This window comes from Rhinopithecus roxellana, chromosome 9 (assembly GCF_007565055.1).
Source record: "Rhinopithecus roxellana isolate Shanxi Qingling chromosome 9, ASM756505v1, whole genome shotgun sequence".
Taxonomy (NCBI): Eukaryota; Metazoa; Chordata; class Mammalia; order Primates; family Cercopithecidae; genus Rhinopithecus; species Rhinopithecus roxellana.
Window position 1 is genome coordinate 75285031 of NC_044557.1, and position 27767 is coordinate 75312797.

Below are 27767 nucleotides of genomic sequence, written 5' to 3' on the forward strand. Positions count from 1 at the left end.
AGCATGTCTGCTCTGCAAAAGGCAATGTCAAGAGAACAAGAAGACACATTGTAGACTGGGAAAAAGTAGTTGCAAAAGACATATATGATAGAGAACTGTTATCTAAAAGACACCAAGAGCTTTCAAAACTCAACAATAAGAAAACAAAAACACTTGATTAAAAAATGGGCCTTGATAGACATATTATCGAAAATATATAAAGGTAGTAAATAAACATATGAAATGATTCCCACATTATATCATAATAAAGGGAAATAAAAGTTAAAACAACTATGAGATGTTGCTTCATGCCTGTTAGAACAGCCAAAATCTAGAACACACAAACACTACAGAATTCTAGCAAGGATGTGGAGCAAAAGCATCACTAACTTATTGATGGTGGCAATGTAAAATGGCTCAGCCACTTTCAAAGACTTTGGCCGTTTCTTATAAAAATAAACATACTCTTAGCATTCAGTCTACCAATTGTGCTCTATGGTGTCTACTCAAAGGAGTTGCAAACTTATGTTCACACAGAACCTGCACATGGATATTTATAGTAGTTTTATTCATAATTGCCCTAACATGAAGGCAACAAAGATACACTTAGGAGATGAATGGATACGTAAAATATAGTACTACTAGAATATGAACTGTTACTATTCAGTGCTAAAAAGAAATGAATTCTCAAGCCATTGAAGGACTTTAAATACATATTACTAAATGAAAGAAGCCAATCTGAAGAGAGTACATACCTTATACCAACTATATGACATTCTGGAATAAACAAAACTATCGAAAGAGCAAAAAGATGAGTGACTACTAGAAGTTGTCAGTGGGCAGGGAGGAGGGGAGATGATGAATAGGTGGTACACAGAGTATTTTAAGGTCAATGGAAATATTTTGTATGACACTATAGTGGTGGATACATGTCAGGGTAAATTGTCCAAACTCATAGAAAGTGCATCGAGAAGAAACCCTCACGTAAATGATAAACTTTTGGTGATTTTGTGTCAACGTTGTTTCATCAACTGCAATGAATGCACCGCTCTAATTGGGGGATGTTGATAATGGGGAAAGGAATGCACGTGTTGGGTAGAGGGTATATAGGAAAATCTCTGTACCTTCTCAAGTTTGCTTTGAAACTAAACCTGTTCTAAAAAACCATTAATTCTTAAATAACACGTATGTTATTATCAAAGGAAAGACTTTTGTTTAAGCATGAGAGCCCATTAGATATGTGTGCCCAAAGGCGAGAAACCAGAAGAGAGAAATATGATTGTCAGAACAAAGTAAAGCTAAGGGTCAGTAAATGTGGAGGTAAATGTATTATCTATGTAATAATGTAAAATATTTGGAAATTGAAGTTAGAATATCTGGATTTGAAGTCACCTCCCTCATCTATTCCTCACTTCTCACTCTTTATTTGCTCTTTCTACTTAGCCAAAAACCTTAAAATACCTTATAAGAAATGTCAGAAACTGGTTTCATTTTAATATTCCAGCCTCATTTTAAACCACTCCCACACGTTCTGTGCTATGACCATTCTGTACTTTTTTTTTTTCTTTCAAATGCCTAGGCTCTCTCTCATTTCTAAGGCTTTACAAATACTATAGTTTCTATTGAAGCACTTTCCATCATCCTCTTTATCTGCTTAAACCACTGCCTTTTCAACATTAGTTTCCACAGAAAGTTTTTTTTTCGACTTTTTACACTGTAGTAAGTACTCCTGTATTTGCTCCCATTAGTATCTTACAGTCTACTGGCATTTTACTACTCTGTATTGTGCCTATGATATTCAAGAATCCTGAGGAAAGATTTCACAAATCACATTTATTACTTCTTATTTTTATAGCATTAGGCATACTAATTAATATTTTTAAAAATATTTGTTGAAAAACAAAATGCTTAGAGAATTTAAATAATACATAAAGTCACAGAGCTACTGACACGTAGGATACCGACAAAACAGCTCTACTTTGCTTCAGAGTTTTCTATCTCCAAGGCAGAATCTGATTTGACCTTATATTATTACTGCTTTGTGTTGAAAGTGCATTTTCTCAAGTTCATGCTCCCTTTTACTATACCTGTGAGCGATACAAAATGAGAGTGTTTCAGGAGGGACAATATGTGGCATTTCTATTTATGCTGGAAGCTAATGTAAAATCTTATAGAGTGACTTAGGGATGATTTTTTTTAAAATAATATGTTGTTGGTAGATTTCAGAGCAAGCTTTTTTACAACTTTCCACATTCCATGGTCCATTGATATTAATAATTGACATTTCAAGGAATGGTCTTAAATCTAGCTCCCCTACATTCAGTCTTTATTTCATTAATAATAGAAATGAGGAATACACTTTTTTTTGCCTAGTTCACTTAAAATTCAAAGATACAATTTTAGCCAAACACAGTAGAAAAGATGTAGTTGTGTGTATCAACAATAAAATATAACTTTATTTGGCCTTAAAAACAAGCAATAGAGTTTATTTTTTAAAGAACTGTTTATACATTCCTCTTTTCACATTAAAGATAATTTTTATATGTATATCCTAAGGTATTTTTCATCAGAAAAATACTTTAAAAATCCAAACTTTGTAAAAACTATATTGGTGAGTAACTCAATTTAGAGTTGTGGACACACAAAAAATACATTTCTACATACCGACAGGACTGGATGTCTACTGTCTTTATTCTCAAGCACCATTTCACTTATTCTGTAAATAAAACTTGAATGCCTTGTAAGGGACTCATCCATAAAGTTCAAATAGGGTAGAGATTTACTCTAAGCCACAGACCGTGGGCAACTGTGTTTACCTCAAGATTGAGCATCTGAAATGCGAGAGTTCAGTCAAAGTCCAAATGTGTGATTTGATACATAAGAGAGAAGGCATCAATGGCCTGAGGGTTGCCACAGACATCTTGTTCATTTTGTGACTATAAAAATAAAACTAAGCAGAAGCCGTCACGAGATATTGTGGTAGGGATTTGAAATTTTTAGTCATCAAACATTTGAAAACGTTTTCTTTACAAGTGAATCTCAGTGTGGAAAAGAAATAAAGGCGATGTTTTCTCTTCACTATTCACAAAAGCAAGACTGTAAGATGTGAAGTACACATGACCAAATAATGGCCCAATTTGGGAAGCTTAGTAATGAAAGAATAATGTAAAAATAGAGGAATAAAGGTTATTTAGAACAGTGACTTCAGAGTCCAGGCACATAGCAGTGAATATTCTGTGTTGTTCTGATTTTGTCACTACATTTTTCTTGGTCTAGGACCTACTCAGGGCATTGCAGCATATTTAAAATCTCTGGTCCCACATATTAAGTGTTAATAGCAAATCCTCAAACCACAAATGGACCGATACATTTCAAAGGGTCCCAAAGGCATTCCCTAATGAGAAATGTTTGGCCTTGCTGACAAAATTTGTTGTCACCTGCCTACTTTTTTGAGTCTGGTTCTTGAAAATTCTTGCAAATTTTGTGAGCTACAAAATATTCTCTCCAACCATTTATTTCCTGCTTGAACTGGCAAAACTTGGTTTCTAATGCTGATGACTGAAAACTTTAAATAATACAGACACAAATTCCTAACAGCATATTTGAATTCCAATGATTGCAGTCATTTTTTTTTCTTTATTTCTACACTTAGATAGCATGAATCAAGGGATTTTCCTTTTGTCCTATTACAGATCGAGTTGGGTTTCTGTCATGTCACCAAATGAAATATTCTTGATTAAAAATGTATGTCTAAAATAAGTCAATTTTGACCTCGAGAAAAAATGAATATAAACTTGAAATATTCATGTTATATCGAGAGCTTTACCTGTGCTACTTCTACCATCTAAACACTAAGCATCAACTTTCATTTCAGAGGTGTACTCACTGTCTGCTCTTAGAATCTCTTTTTGCATAAACATGCATATTTTTCTTTAATTTCATACAGTTCTCTGTCCAAATATTAATTGATAAAAGACTATCATGTGTTAATTTTTTACATTTTACTTTTACATGTTATTGATTTATCTGCTTGTATGCTTGTTTTCTGCTTCCTAGAGGTAGAATGTCAGATCCATGAAAGGAAAAATTAATTTTGTTTAAATTTCCTATTCTGGCACCTAGAACACAGCACTCCAAACATATAACAGATGCTAATATATATTGACATCTGATTTAATAAATCAGGTGCACATTTATTTTTTATTTATACACATATACAATTGTCATTTTGGAGGAATTTGTAAATCTCCAATGTAGGTAATGTAGATAATTATACTCCTCAATTGAAGACATATTATGATCATTCATTTTAGATGGATCTGTCTTGTTTAATGTAATTAAATTACACTAAAAATTCCTCCTTCTATGTTATTTCCTTCTCTCTCAGGTGAATACCCATTTAATGTATTGAGATATATTTTCCAGTAATATATATAAAACATTGTTTTTGTATGTATAGATTATTTTAATTAGCTCCAATTATGTTGTTTTCGATTTTTCTTTTTATTACATTTCTATATGTATGATTCTTAAATTAAATCACAATGCTGATTATATATTCATTTTGCTTTTAACTATTTAGTAGTATATTATACATCCAACATATATTTTATTTGTTATCCTATTAATGGAATTCCAGTGTATTTTTAATTAACTGCTCCCAGTAGCTAAATTATGATGAATACTTAAACACATATATGCTGTTTAAATTAATGATTTTGCTGTATCATAAGTAACATGCATGTTAAAGTTTAATATGTACACTTTACATATTGATTGGTTATTTTTATTATTTTTGTTTTTGTTTTTTTGAGATCGACTCTCGCTCTGTCACTCAGGCTGGTGTGCAGTGACATGATCTTGGCTCACTGCAACCTTCACCTCCTTGGTTCAAGAGATTTTCCTGCCTCAGCCTCCCAAGTTGCTGGGATTGCAGGTGGATGCCACCATGCCCGGCCACACTATTTATTTTTATAATGAATGTACTGTTGATGTTTCTGTTCCAAAAGATATGATGTTGTGAAATTCATGTCTGAAAATTGAAGTGTTTGCTTCATGCTATTCTGAATTTTAAGTACTCTTCTCAAACACAAAAACAATTATTGCAAAATAAGATAGAAGGTATTCATTGTCATCTAAAATTTTCTAGGTGAATTTTAAATATAACCTTATTTCATATGTAAAATGTAAAAACAAAACATATTTCTGCTTGCTGGTCACTCTAAGATACATAATATTTTAACTTGAATAAGATGTTTCAGTATAATATTTAATTATGAATAATGAATTATTTGCTTTTGAAATTTTAGCTTTGCCCAAATATAGTTGTATGACTAGCTTTGCAAAGAGCTGTCAATTTTATTTTTCATCAAATGCAATGTAAGGCAAAAAACTGCACCTTACATTGACTCTGGCATCATTTCAGATTTCTAATCTCTCTCTTTTTTTTTTTTTTTTTTTTTTTTCTGAGATGAAGTCTTGCTCTGTCACCCAAGCTGGAGCTTGGCTCACTGCAATCTCCACCTCCTGGGCTCAAGAGATTCTGCTGCCTCAGCATTCCAAGTAGCTGAGATTACAAGCATGTGCCATCACACTTGGCTAATTTTTGTATTTTTAGTAGAGACGAGGTTTCACCACGTTGGCCAGGCTGCTCTTGAACTCGTAACCTCAAGTGATCTGCCCGCCTTGGCCTCCCAAAGTGCCAGGATTACAGATGTGAGCCACCATACCTGGCCTCAAACTTCTAGTATTTTTAAAGCGATGTTAACAATTTTCTCTGAAAGAAATGGCACCACGTATGCATTAAATTCAACTGGTTATCTTAATAAAATTGAAAATGTAACAATGTAAGAGTGAATTTTAGAGGCAAATATCTCTCTTGAAAACATAAAATTTGAAAATATTGTATCTCATGAATTCTAAGAGGTTTTTGTTTAAAGATAATAAGACACATGTGTGACTATCAGTACCATAATCTGTTTATGAACAAAAAATTCAAAATGTTTTATTATAAATTCTAATACTGCTCATTTATGTGGTAATTATGATGACTTTTGTATATTATTATTCATATGCAATCACTACATCTCTTATGGAAGATAAAATGAAGATGTGTACATGTTTGTGAGAGCACATGTTAAAATTGTGTAGAAAGAGATAGCTTATAAATATGGTAAAAACATATACATTAAATATAGTACCATATAGTTTTAGTAAATGTGATTCAAAAATACTACAGGGACATGCATTCTGATATGAAAAAAGTAATACACTATGGGAGAAAAGAAACTGTTTTTTGCTTCATAAACCTAGGATGTACACCACAGCTAACAAAATTCTTAGTATTTGTTGTGTTAATTTGAAAGAAGTTAAAGAAGTGATGTGTATGGTGATAAGAATGTTAGATAAAGAAACAGAAGCTTTAATTCAAATCATATGATCGCCCACACAGTGATGCTACATTTTTTGAGTGCTTGGTTACATTATTCATCTTTGCGATTGCCGTACATGAGTGTAATTGGTACCAAACATTTCACAAATAAATGAATGAATAAAATAGTTAAATAATACAGACACTACCACTTACTAGGTGAATGACATGGACCAAGGTAATCACTGAATTATCTTAGTTTATAAAATAAGATTAAGCTCTATTTTACAAAGTTCATATAGTACATGATAGCACCGTGTGAGCGTGGTGGTCTCAGGATTTACTATGCCTCAGAAATTAGTTACTCGTTTCAGAGAGCTCTTAAAGCAGTGATTAAAACTAAATTTGTGTAAAATTGGGTATAAGAAAGGAGTTGAGAGGTTATTCAGAAGAACAAATTAATTACTTAAACATAGTATGACATTGTAAGGTGTTACTCCAAATGGCTCACTTCTAAGAAGGACAAAAAGGTCTTTATTAATAATTGTGCCAGGGTAATAGGCTAAGTCATAAGTGTTCCCAGTATACTCAAATACTTCTTCAGTGGTACTATTTGATACATGTTTGATTATAGTTATCCCTAGGTTACTCAGAAATAAAACTAATATATACGATATCTTTCACAAGAAAAAGTTTCATTTCATATTTTCTCCAAAATATTATGCTACTCATATCTTCTCCTCTAATATAAAAGAAAAAATAATTGAAGTCAACCATAAATGTAGACTGTGTGCAAAATAAACCATATGCATAAATGAATCAAGATGTCAATTAAATAGCTCAGAAATACAGACATCATCAAGTATATCCTACATTTAATTTACTGGGGTCAGTACATTTTTAAAAATCAATTGCCATGATATTTTAGAATGCAAATCATTCATGCTGGTTCAATTAGATCCAGAGGTAAAATATTTTAAGTTCATCTTGTGGGTTTTTTTCAGACATATATATCATTTAGTACACCATTATAAGTTCTTAAAATGTTTTATAATTTCTGTAATTAAATAACTATAACTTACTTATACTTAAGTCAATAAATGTAACATATATACTTTGCTAAGATGGTATAATCAAAAGCATTGTTTAGTTTTACCTTCTACTATGTGATAATAGCCAATCTGTTCTCCTCTGAATGTATTTTCTCTATTATTTTGTTCCTCACAGACAAACTGATAGGAAGCTTAAAAAGCAAACAAACAAACAAAAAAAAACCCCTGATACCTACAATACATATAGTACTTCTGGGCTCACTGTTTTCCAGTTTCTAACTATCGTTTTTAATTTGCTCCTGCTTATTTTCATAGCTCTCTCAATTTTTCCTGTTACCAAATACAACTAAGTAATTATAAAGCAAAGTACAGCTTTATAACAAGATAATTTAACAAAATTAGAAACATTGGAAAGTTAAATACTAAACAGTTAAAGAAAATTACTACATTAGCATGAATATAACTGTTTTCTGTGATGACAAATCAATCAGTAAGAAAAATAATCAACAGGAAAAAATGAACTGTTAGAAATAAAAACAATAAAACCTTCAAATACTTATTTTAAAACACTTCAGAATCTTTATTGACATTTTCTACATGAGCTGTTCCAATTTTAATTAGACAGGATGTGTAAAGAAATAACCACTGTAGCCAAATTTCTAAAGAATAAAATCTGTCACTAAGTATTAAATTCTCCAAGAAAGAAAACCTTGCAGCACTCGTCTACATGATGATAAACTTCTGTTCTGAAAGGGTGGTACATATGACTCCTTCAATTCTCCTATTAACAATTAAAATTGTTTAAATACATGGAATATTAAGGAAATTATCAAAGCACAGTTTATAACTTTGCAAAATCAGGCAAATACAAGTAAAATGGAAGTACTTTCATGGGAAGGAATACCACAACTCCACACGCTGGTATTTTCAACATCTAATACTATGCCTGGCGCAATAAAGGGAATTAATTTTAAAAGTCTTAATTGCCTTACAAGCTTATAGTGGCTGTATTTTATTTCTTTTTATTATATATTATGATTTTTAAAATTAGTAAATTCATGCAGTTTTCTTAAAACACCTACTCTTTGGTCAGGATTTTAGGAAAACTGACTACATGCAGATGTTTAAACAAAATGTGCTCTAGATAATAAAACCTTTAATGGAGCAAGCATAGCTTATTGAGGGTGACACCTCAAGCCAATTTTATAGGCAGCTCTAGAGATAAAACGGCCTTTCACAAATGTCCCATGTTGAAGCAAGGAGATCATGCCTTTGTCATCCAGCATCCTCCCTGTGGAGGGAGACAAACTTTCACAAGGCAGCTCCGTTTAGTCTAGAGGATGTGATTCTCATAGGCAGCCCACACTTGTGGAAGTTTAGGAATAAACTCCTTCGTCTTGAAAGCAGGACCTTTGTAGAGCACTACCTCCCAATTTTCCAATCATTCCATTCCATGTGCCTTGAACAATGAACTAAACCATTCACAAATACTTGTAAATCTGCAAATGCTCTTATCTCAGGCTTCATATATTTCTCCAGAAATTAGACAACCACGTGACCATATACACTCTTTGAAGTTTTTCCTATTCAGGGTGTTTTCCCCGATGACTGTTTTCCAAGTCCTTACTTGAATGGGGCTTTCGTGTAGCACTGTTTCATTTTCAGCATATACCCATATACTCAGCTGACCCATTACAGAAGCAAATTTGGCAGTTTCTCCTCCATCTGCTGATTACAAGAAACCCTTCATTTGGCCACAGATATGGGCTTGCAAAGAGCTTGCAGTGTGATGGATCATTTGGGAATCTGGGTCATGGTTCATGCAGTTCACTTAAGCTTTCTGGCCCTGATCTCACTTAATTCTAAATGAACCAGTTTGTTCTCATTGAACCTTATAAGTTTTAGGGTAAGAAAAAACAGTTCATGATAGGCAGTTCTGCTTGATATGTCATGATCAGATATTTCATTCATTCCTGTTCTTGTTATTTCTCCTCCATCTGTTGATGTTTACTTATACTGGAACTTCTATTATTTAAATATTTGCTCTCCTATAACACTCTGTCATGTCTTTTAACCTTATCTCTGTGTTTTACAAATTATTTTAATTTTGCTCCAGGGTGCATGCCATATTTTCTTTGTTTTGCATTTCAAAATATAAAGTTATTTTCTATATCTTTCTGAAGTAGGTTATTTCTTTAAATCTAAATTTATTTTATAATTTCTAAGTTTCATTTGTGTAACTTAATGTTTTTCTAGAATCCTTTTCCTTGTTTAGTTTTCTCTTTTGCTTTCACTAAGCTCTCCTTTATGGCAATCTACTTATGTATTTATATTGGTCTTCTTTCTTCTTTTTATTATTTCAATCATGATACTTCAGTCATTGTGTGTGGTATCTTTCAACATTTGTTTTGGCTTTTCAGATGAAACAGACAATAAAAAGTAATATCTGAGTATTTTCCCCAGTGGTCTGATGTTGACTAAATGAACAAATAGTGCTCATTTCTTTTTAGGGGTAGCCTAGGTTGAAAGACCTTTTTACAAGTATAAAATGTAAAAGATTATTGGCAAGTTAAAATTAATCCTCTCTCATGCTAAAAGAAGTAATATAAATATCTCAATCTTCCTACACTTACAGCTAGGGGTGATCTGCTCACAAAATCAAGAGATTGGTTAGACTCACCCTATAGCTTTTTCTAAGGTACAGAGGTCTTCATAATTTCCTTGATGCCAAAAACATTAAATACCTACATGTGCATTTCTTTTGGTCCTATTTAGAACTCATATTCTTAAATGTAATGAGGATATTCAGATTCTCATTAAAAAATTTTGTGATGGTTAATCTGGTTGCTAAATTGTACTACCAGAGAGGTAGAGGAGGAGACAGATATGTTTAAGTTACATTCATTCCTATAATGAGTCAACATACTTATGGGAATACCTTTTGTATTCCCTAATGGTATAATATGAGTTTGAAGATACAATAATTATCATTCTGTTAGAGATTAATAATAAAAATATCATATAATTCTCAGATATCAATCTCAAACTTAGCAATCATGTTCCTAGACATTTGAATTACAACATAAATTATATTAATTTACCTAAATGAATTTGAAGTGATTTATACAACTGATTTTAATAATTTATGTAAGTAAAGCGTATGTGCTTTTAAAAGATAAGTACTATAAGAAGTATAACTTAACAATCAAAGAGTACCAATTGAACATACTGTGCTTACACAGGAGTATTGCGTTTGCTTAGTGCTTAGGTGACTAATATGTAAATAAGAGTGAAGTGTAAGAAAATAAGAAGATTTGAAAAATTCTAAATATTTGATAGCAGAGTTTCTCTGAGAGAGGGAGCTTATTTTGTTTTGTGCGCTTTATACGTGACTTCAGATCTGGACATAGAAATATATGTTTGTTCATATGAAATTAACAGAAATTCTGCATGCTCACTAAATATTGAATGTTGAAAGACTGTGAAAAAAGTCACGTAATAACAAACCTCAGGGATTGGAGATGGCCAAGAAACTGAGAATTTAAGGCCTGGAATACCTAATATTTTAGAATTAAGTTCCTTTTTTTTTTTGCATTGCAATGCAAAAATCCTTTTAAGGGAATGTCTTTCAACATAAGTTCCTTTCATTTCCCTGTATTTTAAACAGAGGCATTGTTCCCATGCGGGTCTAAATGATTAGAGTGAGTTCATGAAAATATAAGGCAGTGTCCCATTTGAAGTCACCTAACATAGAAAAAAAATGGAGAGCACTTGTTTTGAATTACAACAACCCATAAACAGAAATGATTGAAAGGAATCAGAAACCAAGAAACAGAGATGGTAAGTATCATTTGGCATACAGCAGCACTATTACCAAGTTTAAGGATTAGGGTTGAATTTCATCTGTAACTAAATGAAAAATTTCACAAGTAGAAAAACGTGGTTAGCAATATAAAGCAAGCACTGGTGAAGAGCTTGAAATGCAGAAGTGAGTATTGTGGAACAAAAGAATTTCTAGAGGAAATTTGAATGGATTGGGAGAGGAGAAGTGTTGAAAGAAACCACACAGTAAAAACAAATTACAGGAAGAGGTGCGGAAATATCGGGCACAACAAGAATTCTTGGTGGAGTGTGAGCAAAATTAATTCTAAGTATCTTAATTTAGAATCTAAGAATTGAATTTAACCTTTAAAAATCTTACATATTTGTATTATAAACTTTAATCCTGAGTCTTCTTAATATGAACTACAAATAAATTAACTTTTTAAGCTTGTTCTGGTAAGGTAGGCTCACACCTTCATATGGACCTTACAGAGTTTTGGAAAGGGTGTCACTACCACCAGTAAAGAAAAACTGAGGTAACTAGATGATTTGAAGAAATTATAGGAAGGATGACCTAGAAGGAAGTGTAGAACCAACCTTGATAAGAAAAAAAAAAAAGGAATAGCAATTTTTCATTGTGTGAACATCTTATAAAATGTATATTTTGTTAGTGTGCTCAATGACACACTAATATGAAATGTTACATAATTTCCAGAAATTCTCCTTCTGGAGATACCATGCTTCTTTGTTAAAAGTCTCATTAAAAATGGGTACAAATACGTTGAAAAGTATCCACACTTCCAAATATTTGTATTTAATTATTTTTCATTCTGCTTATTTTTTCACTTGTCCATTTGTTCTCTTTTCACTATTTCATCTTATTTTACAATCAAAGTCATTAAAATATTCCTATCTTTGTCTTAAGTCCTTCTTGCTACCTCTTTATAGTTCTCTTTTGTTTCAATTTCAATCTATTCTCTTATACATATTGAATAAATATTTTATGTGATATCATCTATTAGCTAATGTCTTATTATTTTCTCAGTTATGAGGTTATGCTTGTCATGTTTGCATGCCACTGGAAAGAGGGAATCATAACCAGAAAATAACTATATAAGAATAAAAATCATACATTATTTCTAATATAATCATACATTATATATATATATATCTAATATATTTATATGATACATCTCTATCTGTCTGTCTGTCTGTCTATCTACCTACCTACCTACCTACCTACCTACCTACCTATATCTATATGGCATAGCGAACAAGAGCCAGGTTGCTGACATAAGTCTGTTTTATTCTATCATTGTTTCCAAGTAGCCATGTTGAATTCCCATGAATTTGTTTGCAGTAAGTGAATAAGTTTATTGTCAGGAATCAGAGAGGCTAATATAAGAGAAGATGGAGACTTAATAGTGTGGTTTTGGATGTTAAATGACTGAGACATCAATTGTGTTTTGTTTATGAGCTGCTATGCTGTGTTCTTCATCTCCTCTGAGCCTGTCTTAGAACATTGAACGTAGCACTGCAGTGAGCCGGCCTTTGGAGACAGATTGATTGACTTTGACATTAGCTACCTGTGTGAACTTGATCAAGTAAACTTGTGTAATTAGTTTTCTTGTCAGGCAAATATAGATAATACTGATCTCCACCTCATAGGATAAGTCTAAGTCTAAACTGATTTAGAATAGCACCTACCCATATTCAGTACTGCCTAAGTGGTAAATACTACCTTGACCTTGCTCTCTCTCATTCTATTTTTCCCTCTCTGTCTCTGTCCCTCTCTTCCCTTTCATACACACTGGAGCAAGTAAAGTTAGGTGGGTGATTTCCTAGATCCATTATTCAATAATATTTCTGTGTAAAAATTAAATGAAGTTATTTGCCAGTACTCCAGAACCAACCCTGGTTTTAAATAATTTGAGCATGATGAAATGAGGAGGAGAGTTTAGCAAATGCCATGATACATAGAGGTTGCAGTTTAAATTCAGGCACCTTCAGATAGAAAAGCAAAAATAAAGCACTGATATTTATTCTGTGTATGATGATGATGGCGATATTTTCATGACCAGTGGAAGTAAAATGGATGTATTCCTCTTTTCACTTTAGTAGAAAATGTTAAGAGCATAAGCATCCGTGGAACAGGGACACTTTATTTGTCCCTAGAGGATAAATAGCTCAAGCAGCACAGGCCAGAATCCTGACAATTTGTCTACTAAGTCACCCACCTGTCACATGTGCAGAAATTGTTTTCTAAAATGTACCATAGACAAGTAAGTTTAATTCAAAAGCCAGAAAAAAAATCTATGCACAGCAAACAATTTGTCAAATTTCTTTTGGAAGTATGAGCTCTGAACATACGGAGCAGTGTCAGTCATTAAAGAAAAATGAAACTGCAATGTGTCTACAAAAATGTTTTTGTGGGAGACAGAGCTAATTGTCTGCATGCATTCCTTAAAAGAATATTCAATATCTGTAGAAAAAATTGAATATGATGATCAATTTCCAGTAATTCTTGTATTAAAGTAGCATAATATCATTAAGATAAAATGTTAACTACAGTGCTACCTTCACAAGTGTCCTAGTTTTACACTCTGTATTAGAGAGCTTGAATTTAAAAATGTGATTATTACATTTGTTCAGTAATCCATATCAGTCTACATGTAATGCATCTGATTTACTTTTGACAATTTATTTGACTTAATACAGCTAATGTGCCATTTATTTCATATCATGTTTTATAAATAGAACAAAGTATGTATTTTATACTTTAAATATTTTAAGTAGTTATCAACTAATTCTCTACCCTGAAATTTCTATCATGATGCCTATGTAACATCAGTTTAAGAGTTTAATAATGTAGGCCAGGCCAGTGGTTCACCCTTGTAATCGCTTCATTTTGGGAGGCCGAGGTGGGCAGATCACCTGAAGTAAGGAGTTCAAGACCAGTCTGGCCAACATGGTGAAACCCTCTCTCTACCAAAAAATACAAAAATTAGCCAGGCGTGGTGGCAGGTGCCTGTAGTCCCAGCTACTCAGGAGGCTGAGGCGGGAGAATCACTTGAACCCAGGAGACAGAGATTGCAGTGAGCCGAGATGGTGCCCCCTCCAGCCTGGGCAACAGAGTAAGACCCTGTCTCCAAAAAGAAATAAGGAAAGGAAGAAAGAATGTAATAATGGATTAATTATATTTCCTTTTTCTATGGTGATTATACTTCAATGTTTTTACATAGTGACAGCAGGATGTTCTGTAACAAATCTGAAATCCAACATCAGGGAATCTGAATTTCTGCATTCAAGCACTAATTTCAGTACATATTATTAATGTTAAATTTTATTTTTAAGTATGTCAACTCCTGTGAACCTCAGTGTCTACACATATGGAATAATACAATTAATAATAATATTTTGGTACATATTTTGTCTTAGATATAGAGCTCACAGATGTGCACTCATTAATGATATGAGGTAAATAGTTTTGCTGTCTTACTTTGCTAAAATGAGAAACCAGGCTTAGTGATTTTTCCAAGGTCACAGAGCCCGTGGTAGGGCCAGGATATTGACTCAGGAATTTTCCCCACAGAGCTTACAATCTTAAAAAATGGAGTGTCCTATTTGTGTTGCACTGGTAATAGTAATGGCCCTGCAGTTTTATTCCTCCTTGTATTTATACTCTTGTGTAGTCAAGGTGTAATTCTCTGCACCTCAGCTTGACCGTGTGTTCTGCCTTGGCCAGTGCGGGGACCCAGGTAACAAACGATATGAGTAGAGTTATGAACAGCAATTGTATATTGGGCCTTGTGCTTCTGCCCTCTTGAAGAGAAGATCATGTCCAGTCCAATCTGCTTACTCCAAAAGGAGGATGAGAGACATGTGACAGACACTGAGCCCAGATGTCCCATTTATCTCAGCTGGACAGCCTTGATAAGCTAAGCTCCACTGAGATCAGTGAATTTCAGCCAGTGACACATGAGCTATAATTATACAGTATTGTATTATTTTTGTAATATTAGTATGAGTTTGGGGATATTTCTTAATACCCAATAGCTAAAAGACAGACACATCTCAACTGTAACACGAGAGGAATACTTACATCTCAGGTTTATGGAAAGGCCAACATTTGAAAATATTTATATGTGGGAAAAGGTATTCAGAAATATGTGTTATTTTTACTTACTCTGATTTATACGATTTTCTGAAAGGAGTTGTTCAGGTGGTTTGAGAGGGCAAATAAACTGTAATTTGGACCCTTCTTCCCCACTTTCTATGAACATTGTTTATCAGAGATTACATTAACTCTTAAAACCTAAGGGCTTAACAGATATTTGATAATTACCCGGAAATCTTCCCGCAGATTCACTTCCAACACTAGAATATAATGGCCAATTGGATAAACATCCGGTCACTCATTCTATTTCTTCTATCTTCTAATCAACTTCTATATATGCCTTTTTTCTTCAATAGCATTCACACTGGCACAATGCAAACTTTCATCATCTCTTTCCAAGACTGGATTAAGAGTTCCAAGACCTATAAATAGACTACCAGGAAGTTGGTGCTTTTAGGCTAGCTACTTTCAAGTTAATCATCAATGCTCCCAACTAGAGTGATCTTTATAGTAAACAGATATGGACATCTGACTTGGATATTTTCAGAAACTAAGCATGTTTTACTGGATACATTCTAAATTATTTTGCATCACATTAAAGACCTGTATCTTTCTCTTTAGTTTCAATTCCCAACATTTTCCCATATTATACAACAGTCTTCCTCCCTAAAACACAAAATAAACAAATAACAAGGTTCTGGATGAGTGTACAGTTTCTTAACTATTTTATTTCTTGGCATATGCTAAGTCTTTACTGATTTGCGTATACCAGTGAATTTTTCTCAAATATTTTTTTATTTCTTGGGCCTAAGAAAACTACAATTCATTCTTTAATTCTTGACTCATATTATTAATTCTTAAGCTATCTTCCCTGTCTTTCTTTATCTCTCATTGCAGCTCTATTCAGAAAATATTTTTTCTTTATAATTAATGTTATCTTCTCTAGAATATGCATTTCTTAATGATCATATATTTTCTTTCTATCTGATTACATAGCACTTGACTATAATACAGGATTCAGCAACTATTGGCTAAACACACTAACTGATTATATAATTCATAGACAATCTATTCATATTTTATTGATGTTTTCTTTTTTGAATAAAAGAAATCAAATTCCTATGCTATAAACTTGATAACTTGACAATTATTTAAGTTATGATGAGTATGTATGGAGTTGTATTAAATATTGGCCTAAGTTACCATCTCTAAACTGACCTCAAAGTGTTGCAAAATTAACTAATAGTAAATCATAACAGATACTTACTATTAATATTTCGAGAATGTGAAGAGAGGATATAAAAATTTTAAGTAGATATTTTGGATGGGTTGAATTTGCATGCTTACAATGGAATTTTATCATTGCAAAAAGATGGGCTTCACCTCAGTGTTATTTTTAAGAAAAATAGTATTCTTTCATATGTCATATTGGAAGACTATCAGAAATTGATGGAATTATTCATGACAATTAGACTTTCTAATTCATGACATAGTTTGACCCAGCTAACATTTAAGCTCCCTGTGATGAATTAAAAAGTCAAAGGTAGGAATTAATATGTAATGATGAATCCCCTCTATTTTTGCTGGACATTAAGTCTATTTACATGTAAGTTTGATTCTAATTTTGTGGAACATAAACTTAGTTTTATCCAGACAAAGTCATCTCATAAAGATATTCAAAGGAGGCCAGGCGCAGTGGCTCACGTCTGTAATCCCAGCACTTTGGGAGGCCGAGGCTGGTGGATCACCTGAGGTCAGGAGTTTGAGACCACCTGAGGTCAGGAGTTCAAGACCAGCCCGACCAACATGGAGAAACCCCATCTCTACTAAAAATACAAAATTAGCTGGGTGGTTTGCACATGCCTGTAATCCCAGCTACTTGGGAGGCTGAGGCAGGAGAATCGCCTGAACCCAGGAGGCGGAGGCGGAGGTTTCAGTGAGCCGAGATCATGCCATCGCAATCCAGCCTGGGCAACATGAGCGAAACTCCCTCTAAAAAGAAAAAATAAAATTCAAAGTATAGGCAAATTTATTAACAAATAGTCATTGAGCATTCTCTCCACCTATGCAACAATGTAGAGGAAGCATCACAAGTATATATATGTATACATACATATATCCCATAATAGAAAAAATGATGAAGGAGGGGCAATACTCAAAATAAAACAAGGTAATAAATAAGTGATAGAAAATCTGAATAGGATAACAAGAGTTGTACAAAACTGGCATGTAGAATCTGTTTTTAGTTAGGAAAATAGTTGATAAAAAATGGGTGGAAGCTGGAGTGGCTGCACGTGCCCTACTCAGTCTATTCTGGGTGAAATAATAGCAGAGGGGTAGAAGAGAAATGCCTAACATCATTGACAATTTCCTAATGATAGAAGAGGTTAGTAAACTTATAAGAGGGAACATGCAATCTGAATAATAACTAAGGAGCTAGCCTCAAAGTTCCAAAGTTTCAAAGCACATTTTTGAATAATTTTATAATGCACTGAATTTTAAACATCATTTGAAGTTATAGAAAGGAAATAGATTGAACTGAAAAGTTATACTTATTTTTTTTCCTGAAGCTAGAAAGTTTAAGTTAGGCTTTTTGGCATAGGGAATCTAATGTTAATTTTATATCTAGAAGCTACATGATTTGAATAAGCATAAGCCATCTAACAACACATTGATAGATGACATAATTTAACATAAAAAAATAAAATAATCCAGCATTGTGTTCACAAAGATGCTTTCATTAGACACTAATTTTATGCCCTGAGGCATATTCATTTTGTTTAGATTTTCAAACTAAATATTAAAAAATTAGAAAAAATATAAGCAACCTAAAACAATTAACATAAACAATTAAAATGCTTAACATAAACAAATAAATTGATTTTTCAATATTTTACCCAACTAGCAGGATGATAGTGAGTTAATAACTATTTTTGATTTTTAAGTTAAGTCTGGTTTTGTCTAAGTAATTATCATTGGTATTCAGTGGAGTAAATAAATTTTTCACTCCCTTTTACATATAAGAAATTAAGATTGCGGCCGGGCGCAGTGGCTCAAGCCTGTAATCCCAGCACTTTGGGAGGCCGAGACCATCCTGGCTAATACGGGGAAACCCCGTCTCTACTAAAAAAATACGAAAAACTAGCCCTAGCCGGGCGCGGTGGCGGGCGCCTGTAGTCCCAGCTACTCCGGAGGCTGAGGCAGGAGAATGGCGGGAACCCGGGAGGCGGAGCTTGCAGTGAGCTGAGATCCGGCCACTGCACCCCAGCCTGGGCGACAGAGTGAGACTCCGTCTCAAAAAAAAAAAAAAAAAAAAAGAAATTAAGATTGACAGAAGAAACTTGCTTAGCTCAGAGAGATAAGTGGAAAAATACAGATTATGTTGGATCATTGTGGAACATATTCTGTAGTTGGAAAACAAGAAAAGTATATACATTTGTATATAGATAATATTAAACTGTAAAAATTAAATGTCATAAAAGCAAATAACAAAAAAACTGGGAAATATTTACAGTACATATTACAAAAAGTTCATTTTTAATGTGTACAGGTTTCCAATATTCATAAGAGAAAAAGTCAACAAAAGAAAAATAAAGTATATAAGTAATTTGCAGAATAAGTGTGCATGCATATGTATGTAGGCTACTGAGTTCATTTTATATATAATATATATTATATATAATCAAGCTTTGTAATATTTAAAATCAAGTAAATTAAATAATAAGAATATTTTATTTTAAAATCAATTAAGTTGAATTGGTCAGTAAGTTGAAGTAACCAAAAATATTCCTTTCTGACTTGAGTTATAAGATTTTAAATATTTTACATTGTTGATGAAGAAATAAATTCAATGTTTCTGAAGAAATAAATTCAATGTTTCTGAAAAAATAATTTTACACAATACCTAAGGTGGAATATTTAAATGTGATTTGAAACATTAATTTGCCTTCTATGAATAGGTAACAGGAAATAATCAGAATGCAGGTAAAATATTAAGTACAAAATTTCTCATTACAACATTATTTAGGTAATAGCAAAAAATTGATGAAAATTAGAACAAGAATAACAGTATTATATTTTTTCTGTAAATTATGGCATATTCACATTCTTAACTCTTTTAAAATCAATAGAAGCACATTTAAGTTTCATTTTACCTAAAGTAACAATTAAGTTCATTCTTTTAACTGTGTCTACTTTAGAAGTTTAGTTACCCAACCATATTCTTGCTAGCAAAATACGTTGATTTTATTTAGTTAGACATCACTCTGCCTCTATGTGACTTACATATAGATGACCACATCTTGAGCTTATATGAAATTCGTGATTCGTTTGTCTTAGTGGAACCATGACCCTTATTGATCATGGGCTTAAAGGTAGTTATGTGACCCAATCTGGCAAAAGCAACAAAATTTAGCCTTCTGAAAGCAAAACCTATTTATTAGCGGGTTACCATTTTGGAAGGAAGAAAAGAACCTACATTCTTAGTAGCTTCATTAAGCTAAAAAACTGCTCATTATATTATGTTTGAAGTTGCCTTACTTTTAAACCTCCAGTATGTGAGAAAACAAGTTTCTCAATATTTAATTGAGATTGAGCTTGGATTTAATGTTTGAAATACTCAGTGAATTCCTTATAATAACTAATACCTAGACAAAAAAAAAAAAAAAAAAAAAAAAAAAAAAAAAAAAAAAAAAAAAAAAAAAAACCTTACCTGTAAACACTGCAAGAATGTCATCGACTCCCACAAGCAGAATCCTGAAGGTTTTTTTTTTTCAGAAATAATAGAAATGAGAACAATGTGGTGAAGCACTTAACAGTGCAGTGGATGCAGAAAAAGAAACTGTTGGGGGAATAAATAAAGATCCTTAAAGGAATATCAAAAACAAATCCTCTTTTGAACAGAATAATTGCTTTAGAGGGGACTGTAGGGAAGATTGGAAAGGGAAGAATTAAACTATTATATTAGAGCTTTCACGCTGGATGCCGTTATTGATGTGAAAGCACATTTCAGAGCTGACATTCAGTTTATAGAGAAATTTTACGGAGTCTACAAGCTCCTATTTGTTCGCATTCTCCTTTAAAAGGTTCTTTGTGGTTTAGTTTGAAAGTCTTTCCCTCTCCTCCAACCCCACGGAAATTTTATATTTATTCATAACAAAAGTTTGGGGTCTTTTAAATTGCTATTAACATATTAGGCCTGGATTGGCCATGAAAATGTTTCAATTGAAGCCTAAACCAAAATGAGACTAGCCAGTGGCCTCAAATTCTCAGCAGAGATGTTTTTCCTTGCAATAAACAATAATGTGATGGGAAAAATTTCCTTGACATTTGTCTGTGTGGGCCAGGATTTCATATCCAGTTTATACATTTTGAGCATATAGATGTATTATTTTTGACATTTATGCAGTGATTTTTCAGATTCTGCATGGGTCCAAGTCCCCCTATCCACTCCCATCTCACACCATTTGCCAAGCTGTCTTGAAAACCAAGACTCTCAATCTGCTTGTATTGGTAATGATCGCAGGACAGCTAGTTACTTCAAAGCTTATGTCTTTCACTGAGAGCAAATGATTTACTTCATTTTCTTTCAAGCACAGTCTTCTATTTTAAAATATAAGATTCTGGAATATGTATCTAGAATGTTTTAGTTTAGTATTGATGTATTTAATTTAGATAACAGACTTATTTCAGAGTACCTAGTCTGCCATTTTGCTAGGAGAGAAATCTTTGTAGGGAGAATTGTCCCAATATAATTGCTTATAAAATATTAACAGAAAAACACCACATTCAATGTGTCTGCATGCATGCATGTGTGTATAGTATGTCACTTAGGTAAAGTTACATATATATGTATATATGCATACATGCACATATATGTATGAATGTGTCTGTGTGGGTGTATACATATGTATATGCCTATATGTATGCAAAATTGACATCGGATATATATTTCCAATAAATATAAGCGTGTGTGTATCTGTGTATATACATAGCTATGTGTATATTTAAAAATATATATTTTATCAATCTATAAAATATATTTTGCCATTGTGCTGAGATGTTTAATGATTTTATATTCCTATTTCTTCTGTTAATCATCTTGAAAATATATAAAGCTAGTACTCATTAGTTTGCACTAACCAAAATGTAGGTTATTTAAAAACAAAAAAGTAGATTTTTCTAATCTTTTCAAACTGCAATTTACCCTTCTGTCCTAAAAACTCAAATAATATTTTAGACTTTGATTTTTTTTTTTTTTTATTTGAGTTAAAGTCATATCATGTTGCCCAGGCTAGAGTACAGTGGCTGTTCACAGGGCATTACAGTCTCCAACTCCTGGGCTCAAGTGATTCTCCTCCCTCAGCCTCTGGAGGAGCTGGGACTACAGGCACATGCCACCGCTTGTGGTTTTGTTTTATGTGTAGGTCTTTATCTGCTTGTAGATAATAAGTTCTTTAATGATGCCATTCATGTTTGTTCCATCTTTTTGATTTATAGGAGCTAATAAAATGCAGTTCCTTAAATTGTATTATACAAAAGAAAGAGGTAGTTTAGACAAAAATCCTCATAGCCATTTTAGCAGTACTGACTCTATGAAAAAGCCAATTTGATGTACTCACAGAAGTTTACATAAGAAACCTTGAGAAAATATGTGTAATCATCTTTATAAAATAGCTCCATATTAGTAATAGAAAATTTTAGAAAATATTATATAATTTTTAAATATTAAAACTTTTTTTGAGTTTTGTGTTTCTATCTTAAACTTAGAAATAATGATGATTTGCCTCTAATTCAAAAACAGGACTACTAAACAACTATTGAAAATAGTATATCATCTGTTTTGAGCCACCCATCTTAGTTCTTAAAAGCTGTGATCTGAACTGAAAATGCTCTGAGTCTTTGGTGTTACGTGTCATCTGTTTGATTCAGCTAGTCTTCAAATTATAGTCCTAAGTATCTTAGCTCTATCTAATTATACTTCAAGTACGAAAGGAGACTATTCAGTTCTCTAAGTTACAAAAAAGATTTCAAGAAATTTCTACCTAACAAAGTAACCATTACAAAGGCACAATATAAAAAGGAAAATTTTAAAGCAAAGGGACACCAACAAAGAAATATTGACATAATCACATATTGGATATTTGCTATTTGAGTGTCAATTGTTGCTCAATGCAATTCTACCTAATTATGATTTTTAAGGTTACATCAAATGTTACAATCATGAAACCACTTCAGTCACTTATGTTTAACTTTTTTCCAAATGCTTTTCCACGGAGTCATTTATTATGATTATCATGTTAAAAATAACATTAACATCAATTTCAGTTGAATGCATACTTTTTACCTTAATCCTTATGTGTATTCTTGAAGTAGTCTTTATTATTAGTGTTTTCCACATAACACTGAAACACAGTCATATACCTAATGTGACAGAACCAAGAATTGACCACAAATCTGTCTCCATACCTGTGCCAACTGTCATCAAAGGAAATTAATTTACTAGTAATTTTCCTGAAAATGTTTTACTTAATATTTTATGCCTTTTATGACTATTTCCTCAAAATTAAATGACATATTTTTTGGCAAACTACCTTGTAAGTTAGTCGTTTATTTTCTTCATTTTTTTCATAAAAATTAAAAAAACAACATTGTAGATCTTTCACTACCTGATTTCAATACTTACTATAGACACAGTCTGTTTTAGTTCATTGGTGTTGCTATAAAGAAGTAACTAAGGCTGGGTAATTTATATTTAAAAAAATGTTTATTTGGTTCATGGTCCTGCAAGTTATACAATAATTGTTATATAAGCAACTATATCTGGTGAGGAGTTCAGGAAGTTTCCACTCATTGTGGAAGAAGAAAGAGAGCAGGCATTATATGGCAAGAGAGGAAGAAAGAGGGAGGGAAAGGAAGTGCCAGCCTCTTTATAACAATCAGTTCTCACAGGAATTGACAGAATGGAAACTCGCTTGTTACCAGGAAGAAGAGAAAGGAACCAAGCCATTCTTGAAGGATCCAGCTTCAAACCCAAATACCTCCCACTAAGTCTCACCTGTAACATTAGCAATGAATTTTCACATAAGATTTGGAGGAGCCAAATATCCAAACTATATCACTGTCTGAAAACAAAACTAAACCAAACAAAAACAAAACCGATACAAAATACAACAATTCCAGGAGTTTGACACCATCCTGGGCAAAATATTGAGATCCTGTCTTAAAAAAAAAAAAAAAAAAAAAAAAAAAAAAAAAAGTGTAAAAATAAAAAAAACAGAATAGACACATAAACTATCTGTTTATGTCTTTTGCCCACTGTTTAATAGTGTTATTTGGTTGTCTCTTGCTAAGTTCCTTGAAGAGTCTGGATATTCCTTGAAGAGTCTGGGTATTAGACCTTTGTCAGATGCATAGATTGCAAATATATTCTACTATTCTGTAAGGTTATAGGTTTACTCTGTTGACGGTTTCTTTTTCTATGCAGAAGTTCTTTAGTTTAATTAGGTCCTGGTTTTCATTTTTTTCCTCATAATTGGTTTTAGGGACTTGACCATAATTTTTTTGCCAAGGCTGACTTTACTAAAACTGTTCCAAAAAAAATCAAGGAGGAGGGACTCCTCTCTAATCAGCCCAACACCAAACTCCAGAAGAGACGTGACAAATGCTAAACGATTTTAGCAAGATTTCAGAATACAAAATCAATGTACAAAAGTTAGTAGCATTTATACACACCAATAATGTCCAAGCTGAGCATCAAATCAAGAGCACAAACCCATTTACAATAGTCACAAGGAAAATGAAATAACTAGGAATACAGCTAACCAAGGAGGTGAAAGATCTCTACAAGGAGAACTACAAAATACTGCTGAAAATATCAGAGATGACAAAAATAAATGGACAAACCTCTCATGCTCATGGATTGGAACAATCAATATCATTAAAAGGGTCATACTGTCATTTTAGCAATCTATACAGATACAGTACTATCTCAAGCTACGAATGCTATTTTTTACAGAATTAGAAAAGAAACAATTCTAAAATTCATATGGAAGAAACAAAGAGCCCAAATATTCAAAGTAAACCTAAGCAAAAAAGAACAAAGCTGGAGGCATCAAACCATCCAACTCAAATTATGTTATGAGGCTACAATAATAAAACAGCATGGTACTGTACAAAAACAGACACACAGACCAATGGAACAGAATAGAGAACTCAGAAATAGAGCCACACACCTACAACCACCCGATCTTCAACAAGATTGACAAAAACAAGCAAATGGAAAAGGAATCCCTATGCAATAAATGGTGCTGGGCAGTGAAACCCTGTCTCTACTAAAAATGCAAAAAGTTAGCCGGGCGCGGTGGCGGGCACCTGTAGTCCCAGCTACTGGGGAGGCTGAGGCAGGAGAATGGCGAGAACCTGGGAGGTGGAGCTTGCAGTGAGCCGAGATCGCGTCACTGCACTCCAGCCTGGGGGACAGAACGAGACTCCATCTCAAACAGAAAGTAAGTAAGTAAGTAAGTAAGTAAGTAAGTAAGTAAGTAAGTAAATAAATAAATAAATAAATAAATGGTGCTGGGATAGCTGGCTAGGCATAATACAGAAGATTGAAACTAGACTCTCACTTTCCACCATATACAAAAATTAATTCAAGATGGATTAAATGTAAGACCTCAAACCATAAAAACCCAAGATGAAAACCTGGGAAGAATATTTTGGCCAAAATTGTTTAAATCTAGCAATACAGCGTTCTGTGAGGCTCAGCATATGCTTTTCATTTCCAGGACTAAGCAAACGTTCCAATTCTAATTTTTCAGGCATCAGAAAGCATATATCACTTCTTTCCACATTTCTCTGGTCAAAACCATCTTTTCCCAAATTTAGGTTTTTATATTTTTCAAATACAATGTATTAGAACTTGTAGAAAAAATTAAATTTAAGAAAAATATACTCACTACCGCTCTATTAGGTGTGTATGTGTAGAATTACAAATGATGTCAGGGAATGTAGCTTTTCTATTGCCATATAACCCGCATCACACACTTTGGTGCCAGGTAGTAATCAGTGTATATATATATTTTTTTGTTTTTTATGTTCAAAAAATAATGTTTATTACAATCAATTGAGTAATTGTTGGAAGAAAAGACACATAATGGGCAAACTTCAAAAAATCATAACTAATCCATTAAAATTTTTATCCTACATGTTTATACCCAACGAGCTTCATTATAGTAAAGTTAAAACAAGAATTATTCAGTGAATTAATCATAGTGTCAACCATACTATCTCAATTTTAGTCTCATTGACTTTTTATAGTATTTGAACCCGTTGACTGTGGATCTACATTTTGTCAGACACTGTGTAGAGCAAATTTTTAAATAAAAAAGTATATGAAACTGTCTCTTCACAGGCTCTCAGAAGTGATAAACATAATTGGCATTAATTAAAATACAATATGTGAAGTTACAAATAAGTTCAGATTTTATGAGGGCAAAGGAAATCACTACCATGAAATCTCCCAGTAAAATGCATTCAAATAGAAGAGAATCCTTGTTGGCTCCTCTTCTTTATAGCAAGCTGATTCAGACAATTCTTCTGATGACATTATGGCAGAGTTTTACCAGGCAATTTGTTGTTTTATCAAATCATGGAGTTGCATCAGTAGATATCACACTTTGGCCTATGATGAATAGGGCTTCCACAAGTGGAAGCAGGTGAAAGGGCACTTAAATATGAGCAAAATAAAAGAGGCAGGAAAAATAATTGTGTGTTCATCAGCTAGCATGTGGTTTTCTCTGTGCAATGCATAGCTTTGGTTACGGAAAGAACAGGACGTAAAGCTGTATATAGATAGAGCCAGATTGTGAATGGCCTTATTTGCTGTAATGAGTTTGCTTGCCACTGTGAAGCTACTGAAGAGATTTTACAAAAATAGACACATATTGAGGAAAGAGGCAGTATAGAAAATGGAATGATTGCAAGTAGGGAAATAAGCTCTTCTACTGCTATTTTAGTAGTCCATGTAAGATAATGAATAACTAAAATGACAGTGAAAATGAATAAGAGGTCAGAATGTTGAGAGACACTGGAAATATAATGAAATATAATGAAAAGACTGGATCTGGATTAAATATTGACTGCTGTGGAAGTAAAAGTACCTTAAAATATGGTAGAAAATACAGGAGAACAAATACTTTCATGGTACATGATAATCAAAAGGCATTTGAGAGAAGTTAACATGAGTTGGAAGATGTGTACTAACTTTTTAGGAACATGATTTAGAACTGCTGATCAAATTACCAATATGTAATTTGAATATCCAACATAAAGTGAGTAGTTGAAACCAAGTAATAAGACTATCAGATATCATCCAGGAAAATAGTACTTTTTTGAAAAGTAGACAAAACATCAGGAAATACATTTTTGTCATAATTTGCTTCTTCTAAGAATAATTTCCTATATGTAATTTAATAAGGCTTTGCTGTTAATACTCTTAGCTACTACGTAATTGCTGTATGTTCACCATTTTAATTGCAATACAGAAGCTTGCAGTTTTCCAATGCCTCTGTTTTCTGAAAGAGCAATCAATGAGAAAAGAATTTCTTTCATTTACCACTTAAATAATGTTTGGGTGGTAATGTTTGCTTATATCAAAGTACATTTGCCAGCTCTTTGGCTCTTCATTCACTAAACTTAAAAGGAGAGGGAGAATTAGACTGACACGGCCCCTTTCAAATTTAAAACAAAGCACTTATCAAAATATTAACTTTGGTTTTATATTCATCTTTACCTTTGATAATGTCATAAAAGCCCACAGATGATATTTAGTTTCCTTTTTATTTATTTATTTGTTTATTTATTTTGAGATGGAGTCTCGCTCTGTCCCCCAGGCAGCAGCTCAGTGGCGCCATCTCGGCTCACTGCAAGCTCCGCCTCCCAGGTTCAAGCCATTCTCCTGCCTCAGCCTCCCGAGTAGCTGGGACTATAGGTGCCCGCCACCACGACCGGCTAATTTTTTTGTATTTTCAGTAGAGACGGTGTTTCACCATATTAGCCAGGATGGTCTCGATCTCCTGACCTCGTGATCCACCTGCCACAGCCTCCCAAAGTGCTGGGATTACAGGCGTGAGCCCGGCGATATTTACTTTCATTTTAAAGAATGTAACTTCCATCTACTGTTTTTCAAGTGTAAATTTTAAGAACAATTGAAATGGTTAGGCATTCATTCTCTGGTAAGTAAGGGAAAAACCTAACTTAATTATATTATAGATATAGAATTTTATTTTCCTGATATAATAAGTCTGACAGTAGATGCTGCTTATGTTGGTTTCATGGTTCAACCACCTTTAAGTTTATGTCTATGATTCTTCTGTTAATATTCCTCAAAACTATTGTGGCTGTAGTCATCTGTTCACTTTAAAGAAAG

The 27767-nt window shown here is 33.0% G+C and overlaps 1 long non-coding RNA gene across 1 annotated transcript; it reads right to left on the minus strand.

Moving 5' to 3' along the window:
• Positions 1 to 734: 734 nt before the first annotated feature.
• On the minus strand, positions 735 to 20180 carry LOC104657132. The gene is made up of 4 exons (XR_747237.2): positions 20052 to 20180; positions 2796 to 2915; positions 1958 to 2066; positions 735 to 771 (listed from the first exon to the last, which is right to left on the minus strand). It is a non-coding gene; the product is annotated as an uncharacterized LOC104657132 (long non-coding RNA).
• Positions 20181 to 27767: the final 7587 nt, after the last annotated feature.